The sequence below is a fragment of the Sturnira hondurensis genome, unplaced genomic scaffold (genome assembly GCF_014824575.4).
Source record: "Sturnira hondurensis isolate 20B ecotype Veracruz unplaced genomic scaffold, ASM1482457v3 Scaffold0004474, whole genome shotgun sequence".
Taxonomy (NCBI): domain Eukaryota; kingdom Metazoa; phylum Chordata; class Mammalia; order Chiroptera; family Phyllostomidae; genus Sturnira; species Sturnira hondurensis.
In genome coordinates this window covers 15,546,366-15,558,540 of record NW_028077105.1, presented here as the reverse complement: position 1 = coordinate 15,558,540, position 12,175 = coordinate 15,546,366, and the positions used below count along the sequence as shown (strand labels likewise).

The window sequence follows — 12,175 nt, the reverse complement described above, 5'->3', positions numbered from 1 at the left end:
ATACACAATACTTAAACATTGCCATTTTTCTCACTAACAGTGAAGTTATGAGTATCTGGACTGGGAAGTATAAACCACTGCCTGTGAAGTATAAACCACTGCCTGTAAAGCCTTCTAAGGCTTTAATATGAGTATATTTTAGAGAAACAAAAAGGGAACATTTCTTGTTTAGAATAGTTAATGAGACTAAGAAGGAGGAATAAATCAAGATTTCTAGAATTAGTTTGTTTAAAGTAGTCATTATAAAAAATAAACACAAACATGTATTCTGTTAAATTCAGATCCACAAAAATTATTTTAGAAACTTGAATACACCATTAAACTCAGCTGAATTTATTTTGAATTTTACATTGTGTGTATCTGTTGATTTTGATTATTCTCATTCATTATAGGTTATTTAAACTATAAGATACATGGAGATTTAATTTTATTCTTAATTTTATTTCAAACTTTAACTTAATTACATATCATTGATGCTTAATATTTCTTTTTTTGCAGTCTTTTTAAAAATATTTTATTTATTTATCTTTAGAGGGGCAGGGAAAGAGAGAGGAAGAAAACATCAATGTATGGTTGCTTCTTGTGCATCTCCTGCAGGGAACTGGTCCCTGCCGGAAACTGGCCTGCAACCCAGGCATGTGCCCTGACTAGGAATCGAATCGCGATCGTCTGGTTCGCAGGCCCGCACTCAATCCACTGAGCTACACCAGCCAGGGCTCGATGCTTAATATTTCTTATTTGTAATTTTTATTCTGATAAAATTGTGTATATTTTAATATATTTATTATAATTCAAGTTTTTCATAAAGTTCAGACATTTGTTGGCTGAAGGGTTTAAATCATCAAAGTATATTCAATATAATTTGTCATGTTACCAAATGAAAATTCTATGTATTCAAATATTTACACAGAGTGATTTTCTATCAAATTTTTCCTGGTTTTCTCTGCTGATTTGAAAGAAAAAGTAAACACTTCCCATATATCACATTGTGTCTCTACCATATTCAGGACCCATGGCTTGTTTGCTAGAAGAAATTTCTAAACAAGATTACATCAGCATCATTTATATTTACACCTATGTACTGAATTTTGTTTCATTAAGTATTGAAAAGAATATATACAGATTTTTCTCTCTTGTGACCTAAATTACCTTGTATATACTTAAAATTGATCTCTTAAAAAAAGATCAATATATCTTTGACCTTTGTGAAGAAGTAAAAATCATGATAGAAATACATTTGGAGTTCCAAACAATTATTTGCTTATAAGACTTCAGATTTTTTTTCTAGTAAAATTTTTCTTTCAATTCTCTTCACAAGAATAATCAGATTCATGATTAATGCAACTGCTGCCAGTTTGGCACTTTTTCTATAAACCCTGAATTTGATGGCTCTCATAAATATGTTTTTTAGTAGCCACTTCCACCTAGAGGAATAATAATATTATGCAGAAATTTCAAGAAACATATGACATACTCTCAGAGATAGACATAAATTTTAAAACAATTCATTCCGTTATGCAAGATAAATGAGAGAAAGGTTTTTGGGAAAGACAGGGATGGATGCTGAATACTATCAAGATTTGCCTGAGTAGTAGTCACTGAAGATTTCTGATTTTGTTTTGAAACTGAAATTTCTAGAACTAATACTAAAAAAATTCCTGTAGAAGTACAAAAGTAACATCACAGTTCCATAAAGAGATAAATAACATTTTGAATGTCTGCCATTTTTAATCTGTCTTTATCTCTACTTTTCCATTGGTCTAAAGTGTTGAAATGTTGAGCATGGTAAATTAAGGGTAACATTTAACACATTTTAAGTCACCATTTTATCAAGCAACAAAATTGCCATAGAGTGTAAACACATGAATACATGCATTCCTTTACTGGAAAAAGTCACTAATTAAATCATTAACTTTGCGAGTTTTTTGGTTTGTTCTGTCTACAGAAAAGAGTTAACAGTGGGACTCAGACTGCTATCCATAGAAAGGCTGCTCATAAGGTTTGCCCTGGGCTGGCGTCTGGGAACTTAACCTTAAAGTGAATGAGAATCAACAGGCAAGTGAAAACGTAGATTGTGATTCAGCAAGTCTAATTTTTACTTTGTTTAATTTTTAACTAAGTTTATTGAGATGACATTAGTAAATAAGATTATATAGGCTTCAAGTGTACAACTCTATGATACATCACCTACATATTGCATTGTGCGCCCACGACCCAAAGAATACTCTTCTTCTTTCACCGTATATTTAACCCTATTCGCCCTTTATTACCTTCCCACCCCATTGTTGCCTGGTCTGTGAGTTTTTGTTTGCAGTTTAAATTTCTTATAGCTTTCCTTACGATTAATATACAGTAAACTTGACATATTTAAATTATATACTCTGGTAAATTTTAACATATTCATATATCGCCAAAATCAATACCATGTCATACCTCAAATTTCTTCTTACCACTTTAGAGTGGCCCCTTACTCCCTTTAGTGCCTATCCTCACTAATCTGCATTTTCTAGAGTTGTATATAAAATAAATTGTAGCCCTGGCTGGTGTAGCTGAATGGATTGAGTGCAGGCCTGCGAACCAGAGGATCGCGGTTCAATTCCCAGTCTGGGAACATGCCTAGGTTGCAGGCTGGTTCCTTGCAGGCCAACTACCAGCAGGGGATGCATGAAAGGCAACCATACATTGATGTTTCTCTCCCTCTCTCCTTCCCCTCTAAATATAAATAAATAAAATCTTTAAAAAAAATTAAAGTAAATTGTACGCATGCACTTTTTGCCACTATTTGTACTATTTTTATTTGCTGTCTTCTATTTAGTATAATTATTTTGAGATTCATGCACATCATATGTGTCAATAGCTTACTCCTTTTTACTGCTGAATAATATTCCATTGAATTAATATGCCATAATTTGTTTATCAATTCTCTGGTCGATAAAATCTGGGTTTTTTCCCCAGATTTTTAATATTATAAAAATATCTATGAACATTTATGTTTAAGTCTTTGTAAGGAAATGTGGTTTTACTTTTCTTTGGTAAATACTAGGGAAGAAATGTGGATAAGTATATTTTTAACATTTTAAGCAATTCCCAAGCTGTATGACAGAGTGGTAGTAGTATTTTATATTCCAAGTGGTACATGAGAGTTATAGTTACTTTACAAACTTCAACATTTGGTGTGGTCAATGTGTTAATTTTAGCCATTTTGGTGTGTGTACTGATATCTCTTGTAATTTTCACTTTTGTTATTTTTTAATGTAATCTGTATTGCATTTTTTTCCATTAACATTTAGTCCCCTTTTATTTCTTCTCTCCAGCAACAATCACCACATTGTTATCCATGTCCATGAGTCCTTTTTCCTTTTTGCTCAATCCCTGCACCTCTGAACACTGCCCCCACCACTAGCTGTCATCCTGCTCTCCATCTATGAGTCTATTCCCGTTTTCCTGTTAGTTCAATTTGCTCATTAGATTCCACATATGAGTGAAATCATATGGTATTTGTCTTTCTCTGACCAGCTTATTTCAGTTAGCATAATTTTCTCCAGGCCCATCCACACTTCCAACAGAGGGTAAAACTTTCTTTTTTCTAGTACTCTAAGTGTCCATCAATAAATGAATGAATAAAACAACTATAGGACATTTACACAGTGGAACACTACTTGGCCATAGTTTTCATTGTCATTTCCCTAATGACAAATAAAGCTAAGAATTTTATGATATTCTTATTTTCCATCTAAGTTGACTCCTGTCTTAGTAAAATACCACAAACTGGGTGGCTTTAAAAACAAATTTATTTCTCAGTTCAGGAGGCTTAAAAGTCCAAGATCAAGATGCCAAATGATCACTTTCCAGTAAGAGCACTCTTTCTGACTCGCAGGTAATAGTTTTCTGCTGTGGCTTAACATGGTGGAGGGACAGCTTGAGATCTCTGGTATCTCCTCTTCTAAGGATACTAATCCCATCAGGTCAGGATTTACCCTCATCATCTTATTAAACCTTAACTACTTATTCTTAATACAGCCACACTGAGAATTAAAATGTCAACATCAGAATTAGAAGGGATACAGTTCAGTCCACATAATATTTTTAGTGAATATATCCTTTGCTTAATAATGAGCTATGCGTTTTGCAAATATTTTCTTCCAGTCTGCACTTATCTATTATTAATGGTCTCTACTGAGGAGCAAAAAGTTAAAATTTTCATCAATAATGTATTGAATTTTTTTATAAATCCCACTTTTTGTATTTATTTGAAAAGTATACTCCAAGCCCAAGGTTTTTAAGATGTTTCTATATTTTCTTCCAGAAGTTTTAGAGTTTTAAATCTTACTTTGAATCCTATGATTAATTTTGACTCAGTTTCTATGTATGTGTGAATGAGGTAATTGTGGACTCTGTTTTGTTTTGTTTTTGCAAAAGTCCTCTAAACGTTCCTCTAATCATTTAAATAGATTATCTTTCCGATTGAATCAATTTCACCTCTTTGTCAAAGCTCAATAGACACTGAGATGTAGCACTATTTGCGAGCTCCATCTATAATTTCTGCATAGCCAGATACATTTTAAAATCATCTTTCCAATTGTTTTAAAAAATCCATTGTGATTTTGATTGGAATTATATTGAATCGATAGATCAATTGTCTGAAAATAAATATCTTAACAATTTAAGTCTTTCGACGTGTAAACATGGCGCATCTTTCCCTTTATTTATGTCTTTTAATTTCCGCCCGTAGTGTCTATATTTTTCAGTTACAAGTCCTGCATATATTTTGCTAGACTTATTCATATGGATGTTATATTTTCTTGCATTTATAAATATTTAAAAAATTAATTTTGGATTGTTCATTGCTAAGATATAAAAATACCATTGATTTTTGTTTGTTGATGTCATATGTTGCAGCCTTGCAAAACTCAGTTAATTCTAGGAGTTTAAACTCCGTCTTGCTAATTCTTTCACTGTGGTCTCTCTGGACTCTTAGCTCTGAGCTATGCCAGGCTCTGCTTTGGTTTCCTTTCTCTGGACCATGGCCTGGACTAAGCAAAAAGCCACAGCAATCAAGCAATCACTGGGTTAATTTAAGATTGACAGGTTTTATCTTTTGGTAATTTAAAGACTGTCTTTTGCTTACTTTTTTGTTTGTTTTTGACAAGAAATATGTTGTCATCCTTATCTTTGTTACTCTGTATATACAACATCTTTATGCTGGCTGCTTTATGATTGGCTCTTTATCACCATTTTTTAAACTTTGTTACTTAAATTAACCCATTTTTTATAGGCTAGCAGTGTGTCAAATTGTGGAGCGTCTGCTGGTCTTTCAATTCCTTCAGCCTTCTGATGGCGGACTTGACTGTGGTAGAAGTGACTGTTTCCATGCAGGAGCCCCCGTGCCAGATCCCCACAGCCTGCCTCTTCATCTTGGTTTTGCCACAGAAGGCGCAAGCGTACTTGGCATGCTGACTGATCTAACTTTCTTCACCATTTTCCTAAAGGAGGCACCATATGGGTGCCCTACTTACTGACAATTACAACCTTCTTGGTGAGTTTACCTATGTTACTGCAAACTAGGTTGGAACCCAAGACCTAGGTCAGACCCAAGTCTTTATAACCAGTTTTAAAAAAATTAATTGTGATGTGCCTTGAAGTTTTCTTAATATTTCTTGTGCTTAGATGAGGTTTGCTGAGATTCTTAAAGGTTTTATTTATTTATCTTTAGAATGGAAGGAGAGAAGTATCAATGTATGGTTGCCTCTTGTGAGTCCCCTGCTGGGAACTGGCCTGCAACCCAGGCATGTGCCCTGACTGGGAATCGAACCGCAATCGTGTGGTTCGCAGGCCTGTGCTCAATCCACTGAGCTACGCCAGCCAGGGCCTGAGATTCTTATATTTGGATATTATTGAGGTTGTTCACATTTGAAAGATTGTGACTTATTTCTTTCAAATTTTTTTTGTCCCAGAGCTCACCGGTGATGTTTGTTTTTAAATTTATGTCTATATTTCCCTTTAATATATTGCTGTGACTTAAAAGACATTAAGTTTTATCTTGTATTGTCTAGTCTGTCTTTAATCCCATTCGATGTAGTTTTCATCTTAGGCCTTGTAGTTTCCTTCACTTGAAATAAGATTTGTTCTCTTTTATATCTTCCTTTGCTCTACATCATTTCTGAACATATGTAATATAGTCCTAATAGCTGTTTTAATGGTGTTCTCTGCTATTGTGGCTGTTCTGAATTCATTTTGATTGGTTTATTTCTGGGTTTTGTTTTCTTTTGTTCTTTGGGTTTTTTGTTTGTTTGATTGTTTTGTTTTATTTTTTGTTTTGGTCATGGTTCCCTGGTCCCTTATATGCTTGTACCATAGGCCAAAGACCGCAAAGACCCCTGCCTCCATTATCCACTTCCTTGTATGGCCCCACACCCTGAGTGTGTACTGGCCTAATGCCTTGCTTTTAACAAACCAAGAACAGTTAAGTGATAGAATGTCACTTCTCTGGTTAAGATACAAGAGATTGTAATGTCTGTCTTGCTGGCAAACTCTCTTTATTGCCTTCTTCACTTCCATGTTTTGAAGAATTAAGTTCCAATGTTGCAGCCTCCTATGCAGCAAAAAAACTGATGGCAGATTCTACCCAACAGACTGAGGCCAACAGTTCAACAGTTCCCTACAATGTATTGTTCTGACCCCTGCTAATAATCATGTGAACTTGGAAATTTTCACATGACCTGTTCCCTGGTTGTGCTTTAAGATACCTGGGCCTAGCAGACAGTTTCTTAGCTTGTAAGAGAACCTGAAGCAGAGACCCTAACTACACCATGACCAGACTACTAGCACATAGGAACAGTTCTGCACAGCAGACATTGTGAAATTTACCTTTGTTGATGTATTCCTCTGAATATTCTTCAGCTTTGTTTCTGAACGAAGCTGCCATTATGTTTCTGAACAAAGATGCTATTACATTTCTTACAAAAAGCTTGATCCTTTTGGGTTTTGCCTTTAAGATTTTTGAGGCAGGATCAGGACAGTGCCCAGTCTAGGACTATATTGTCTCCAGTAATGAACCAGTTTTAACATTGCACCAAATGAACCATTAAATTTTGCAGTCTGGCTGGTGGTAATAAGAAGTAGTATGAGCACCGTGTGACCACCTCTTGGATAGTTCTCTCTCCAGCCTCAGGGATTGTCATCATATGTATAAGTACACTGGTACTCAGCTGCACGCTGGAGGATAACTCTCACTATTAGATGAAGGCTGCACCCACATCATACCTTAGGTGCATAGACTTGGAATTATGCTGCATGGAGTCTCTCAAAGGACCTCGGATGGACTGAACCACAGCTACCACAGGGAATACCCACTAATTAGCATACCAAATATGGGCTTTATATCCTGCCCTCTCTTAGTTCAACTACCAGCATTTTATGAGATTTGCATTCACATCATGTCCCCTGTCTTTTTATAAGATGTTGCAACCTCAGACAAACTTTATGTTGCTATTATGTTTAGTTTTTTTATTTCCAGAAATGATTATTCTTTTACCCGATTATTTCATGTTTTAATTTGTCACATGCAAATTATTTTATTTGTTCACCATTCTTTTTTTATAACCAAGACCTTTCTTTTAGCATCTATTTCCTTTCCTTCTTTCCCATATAGTACATTCCTCAGATATTTCTTTAGGTGATTCTGTTTATACTTACTCTCTCAGTTTTTTTAGGCTGTATTCCTGATATACAGTTTAGTTGATTATTCAATTATTCGTTAAATTCTCTCAGCCTTTAAAACTTTATTATACCCTTTGGTGGCCAATTTTCCTGTTAATAATATAGTGGTTAATCTAGTTGTTATTCCTTTGTATATTGTCTGTCTTCTCTTCCTGAGCTTATAATATTTTCTCTGTCTCTTTGGTATCCTTCATTTTTACAATAGTATTTTAGGTGAGAATTTTTTCCTGTCTTTCCTCATTCCTCAGTTATTAAAATTCTTGGTCAGGAAATATTGGGCTTCCTGAATCTGGGAGTAGATGCCTGCTGCTAATTCTGGAAAATCTTCAATGCTGTCTCTTAGAATATTGCCTCTTTTTTAAAAAATTTTATTTATTTATTTATCTTTAGAGGGGAAGGAGAGAGGGAGAGAAACATCAATGTATGGTTGCCTTTTGAGCATCCCCTGCTGGGAGTTGGCCTGCAGGGAACTGGCCTGCAACCCAGGCATGTGCCCTGACTGGGAATCGAACCGCGATCCTCTGGTTTGCAGGCCCGCACTCAATCCACTGAGCTATACCAGCCAGGGCAGAATATTGCCTCTTCTTATGCTTCTTCTCTTATATCTTTCTGAAACTTCAATTATGAAATGTAAATCTCACTTTTAATTTCCATCTCTCTGATAGCTATTTCTTTAATCATATTAATCCTTGATTTTATTTGATTTTTAATGATGCCAATATTTTCATTTTTACAAAATCACTATTTTGAGTTGTTTCTTTTGACTTCTAGTGTTGATATCTTGCCTCTTCATATTAGAAGCCCATAGTTCTCAGTAATTAATGAGGGAAAATTCTTTGAGACTGGTTTTAAAGTAGCTCCTCTGGAGAGTATCTCAGTTTGCTTCCTCTGTGTCCCTGGGGTGCTGTAAACCTGAAATCACTCTCAGCAGTATACTCAGCCTGGAGATTTGGGGATTGCATTGGTAGCATGATGTCAGTTTCGAAACTGCATGAAAGGAAGTCTATGGTTATAAATTCAAGAGAGGATAAACTTACACAAAACAGTAAAACTAAGACAGGAAAGTTAACTTAGAGTCTTCTATTTTGGGTCCTGGTTTGTTCTAATTCATGGTTTCATTGAACAAGTGGTCCTTCACAGTTTTGATTTTCTCCAAATATTATAAAACTCCTGTAACTGCTCCTCCTGCCTTGCATGAGCAATTAAAATTATGTAACTAATTATTGTTCATCAAATTGTACTTTTGTTTGCATACCTATATAAGTTTTGATAAATTATAAATCTATAGCATCTAATTTTTAACCTAAATATTAAATGGATGAAAAATTCCCAATCTCTTGTGTTTTAATAATGAAATTTTAGAATAAAACTGTTACTTTACTCTTTCAAATGTGTTAAATAAATATTGAAATAATACCCGCTATTATCCATATAGTAGTATATTGTAGTGTTATATTTCAACATTCACAAATATTATTACATTGTTTTCTATACTAAAATGGTCTTAAGTGTAGCCCCACCTATTGTGCAAAGATTCTGCAATCTATGTTGTAGGCGAGCAACACATTTCATGTGGGGAAAGCTAACCAGGCCAAAGTCAGCTACAGAGAAGGTATGAACTCCTATATCCCCATTACCACCATTGGGAGAGACATGCAGAAGAGATTACATTCCAGTGGATGGACATTCTCTTCCATTTTTCTCTTTATAGGAAAAATGTGAGAACAACCTTATTAGTGAAGAATCATATGAGTAACTTGTACCCTGCAAGTCATTTGAGTGACATCAACTTATGAAAAACATCTGGAATACCACCTGCTTGTTACCTGGAAGTCTTGAAGCCATTTGGAAAATGTAGACATTTGTAAGGACTTGAAAGCACCATGGAAATTCATTTCTGATATAGGCCCTCCTTCTGAGCAAAGAAATAAAAATTACACGTAGGCCGCTATCCAAGCAATCCTTTGGGAGTACCTTGAATCATTTTCAGTCAACCCTGTGCCTTCTTTCACTGACTCAGTTGCATGGCGTTTCCTAAACAGAAACTCATCCTATTACATTCTATCCTGTGGCTCTCTCTACCACACATCTCTTCAGGTAAATTATATTGATAAATTGAAATTGATTTTTCAATTCTTACAAAGCTCTAAATGTTCATAAATTTCTTTGTATTAAATTACTATTTGATTATTAATAGTACACAATTGATTAAAACATAAAAAATAATTTTTACTGGAAATATACTAGTTAATGAGATGAATAAGTCTCTTAAAGTTAATTTATGTACTCACAGATGAATACAACTTATTGCCAGAATAAAGCAAGGTTCAGTGGAAATTAAGAGCAATTGGCAAGAGCAATGGGTCACCAATAAATTAAAGTCTTACAAAACATGACTTAACAATTGTTGTAAAGCATATTGTTTACAGTGGAATATCAACATATTTCAACTAGATTAACATTAGACAAGTAAGTACATGAATACACAAATAAACAAGGAAACAATTAGTTGATTAGTGATAGTGAGTCAACTTGCACCCAAACAAAAAAACTCATTAAGAATTTTTCAGTGTCCAATAATCTTTTGCTAAAATTTAATGAAAATTCCTCTTGTAAGTCTTGATACATTTTTAAGCTAACTTATTTCTGAAATGTCTTTTGAATGCCAGATAATGAATGCCTTTGATATCTCAGAAAACAATGAAGGCCTCCCAATACTTAGCACAGGCTGTGTTCTGACGCTGACAGTACAGAAAGAGGAGGCGAAGTAAAACCACCCTTATACAACTGAGCCCAGACCCTTTGGCTGGTCTGTATTCTGACTGGGGGGACACGGAAGGAAAAATGGAAATGCTTTTACCTCTTCTATTTGAAATTATACAGCAAAGGAAGTAGCTGAGGCAGTTCTTTGATTACAGAGATTGGTCAGATGAGATTATTTTGGATTGTCCTTTTTGGATATTTGTTTTGTTTTGGACCTTTTTGTTCTTTTCTCTCTTTTTTTAATGTTATCCTTTTTTTGTTCCTTTTCCAATTCCCTTTCCTTCTTTTTATTTTTTTAAACTCTTCAGAAGTTTTATTTACATACTTCAAAAATGTAATGCAATCAAACTCAGGTGGGTTAAAATTTTGACTTTTTAATTTTTTTCTCCTTTTGGAAAAAACTAGAAATGGCAAAGCTGTTTGGAAACTGGACCACAGAAACATTCGCGAGCAGATGAGTTTTAGAAAAACGCACAGATGAAAGTTAATGTGGAAACTGATTTGCTTAAAGTTGTAGCACAAGCTCACATGCACCAGAAAGCTTTAGTACAACCTGGAGGCCTGCAGTGCAGTTTGGAGACCTCTGCTCTCAGCCGCCAGGATCACAGGGTCAAAAGGCTACAGTGAACTTAACTTCATTTAGTCTCTGTGTTGGTACTTCTTTGTCATTTTTAGTCCTTAGAGAGTCTCCTCACTTTCTGGCTATCTCAACATGTTACTTTCCATTGAGGAAGTTAATAAACAAAAGTGAGTACATAATTTACGTTTTTTTAAGTGGAAGATTTTTTGTTTGTATTTTAAGGAAAAGGGACAAGAATTAATATGTCAATATATATAAAATATAATGCACTCTAAGGCAGTGAAAAAATAAGTTAAATATACAAAATAATTTTTATTCAGTTTTTAAAAAACTATTTATTTAGGTTTTACTTAAATCCTTAGATTGATGGTTCATTCAGATGGTACATGAAAGTCATAAGATAAACAACATGGTTACTTAGTTACTCAATCAGTAGGTTATTGCTATACGCCCAATAATTTTTTAGTTGATAAAATAAAGGTTTTAAATGGAAGGCTGATCAGTGCCAAATTTGTAATAGATAATAAAGATCTTCAGGCAAACAGCTTTTAAGGATACAAAAATTTATTTTTCAAGGTCCCCTGGACATTGAATCTTTTTTTGTTTTTTCTTTCTAATGATAATATGAGCCTAATGTTTTCAATTATTCCCTCAAATTAAAGTTGGATAGTGTAAGATATTTTCAGGACTGTTAATGTAACATCTAAGTATAAAACCACAGTGACATATAAGAATTTGTTTTTAGCCCTGGCTGGTATAGCTCAGTGGATTGAGTGCGGGCGTGTGAACCAAAGAATCAAGGTTCAATTCCCAGTCAGGGCACATGCCTGGGTTACTATGCGTATGTTCTTGTCTTGGGTAGCTGCCACACTTCTAATAAGATTTTCTGTTTTAGGTTAATGGGATGCAGTGCTAAAAATTAAGGGATGTGAGTGTTGCCTGGACTTATTAACCCATAACTACCTGACATGCTTCAGGTAGTATCAGAAATGTGATTAGGTTTTGAGGGATCAGAAAGCTGCAGGAGGGAACAGTGAGCTCTTCTAGAGACCCACTGACAGAGGTCTTTGTGACACTGAGTTTTTGAGGAAGCTTTTGTGGGAGAACTGGAGA

The 12,175-nt window shown here is 34.7% G+C and overlaps 1 non-coding gene and 1 pseudogene across 1 annotated transcript; one reads left to right on the top strand and one right to left on the bottom strand.

Moving 5' to 3' along the window:
* Window positions 1–5,276: 5,276 nt before the first annotated feature.
* LOC118986785 (60S ribosomal protein L37a-like) lies at window positions 5,277–6,925 on the bottom strand (annotated as a pseudogene).
* Window positions 6,926–10,424: 3,499 nt separating this feature from the next.
* LOC118986835 (small nucleolar RNA SNORA51) lies at window positions 10,425–10,555 on the top strand. Its single transcript, XR_005066466.1, has one exon. It is a non-coding gene; the product is annotated as a small nucleolar RNA SNORA51 (small nucleolar RNA).
* The last annotated feature ends 1,620 nt before the right edge of the window (window positions 10,556–12,175 follow it).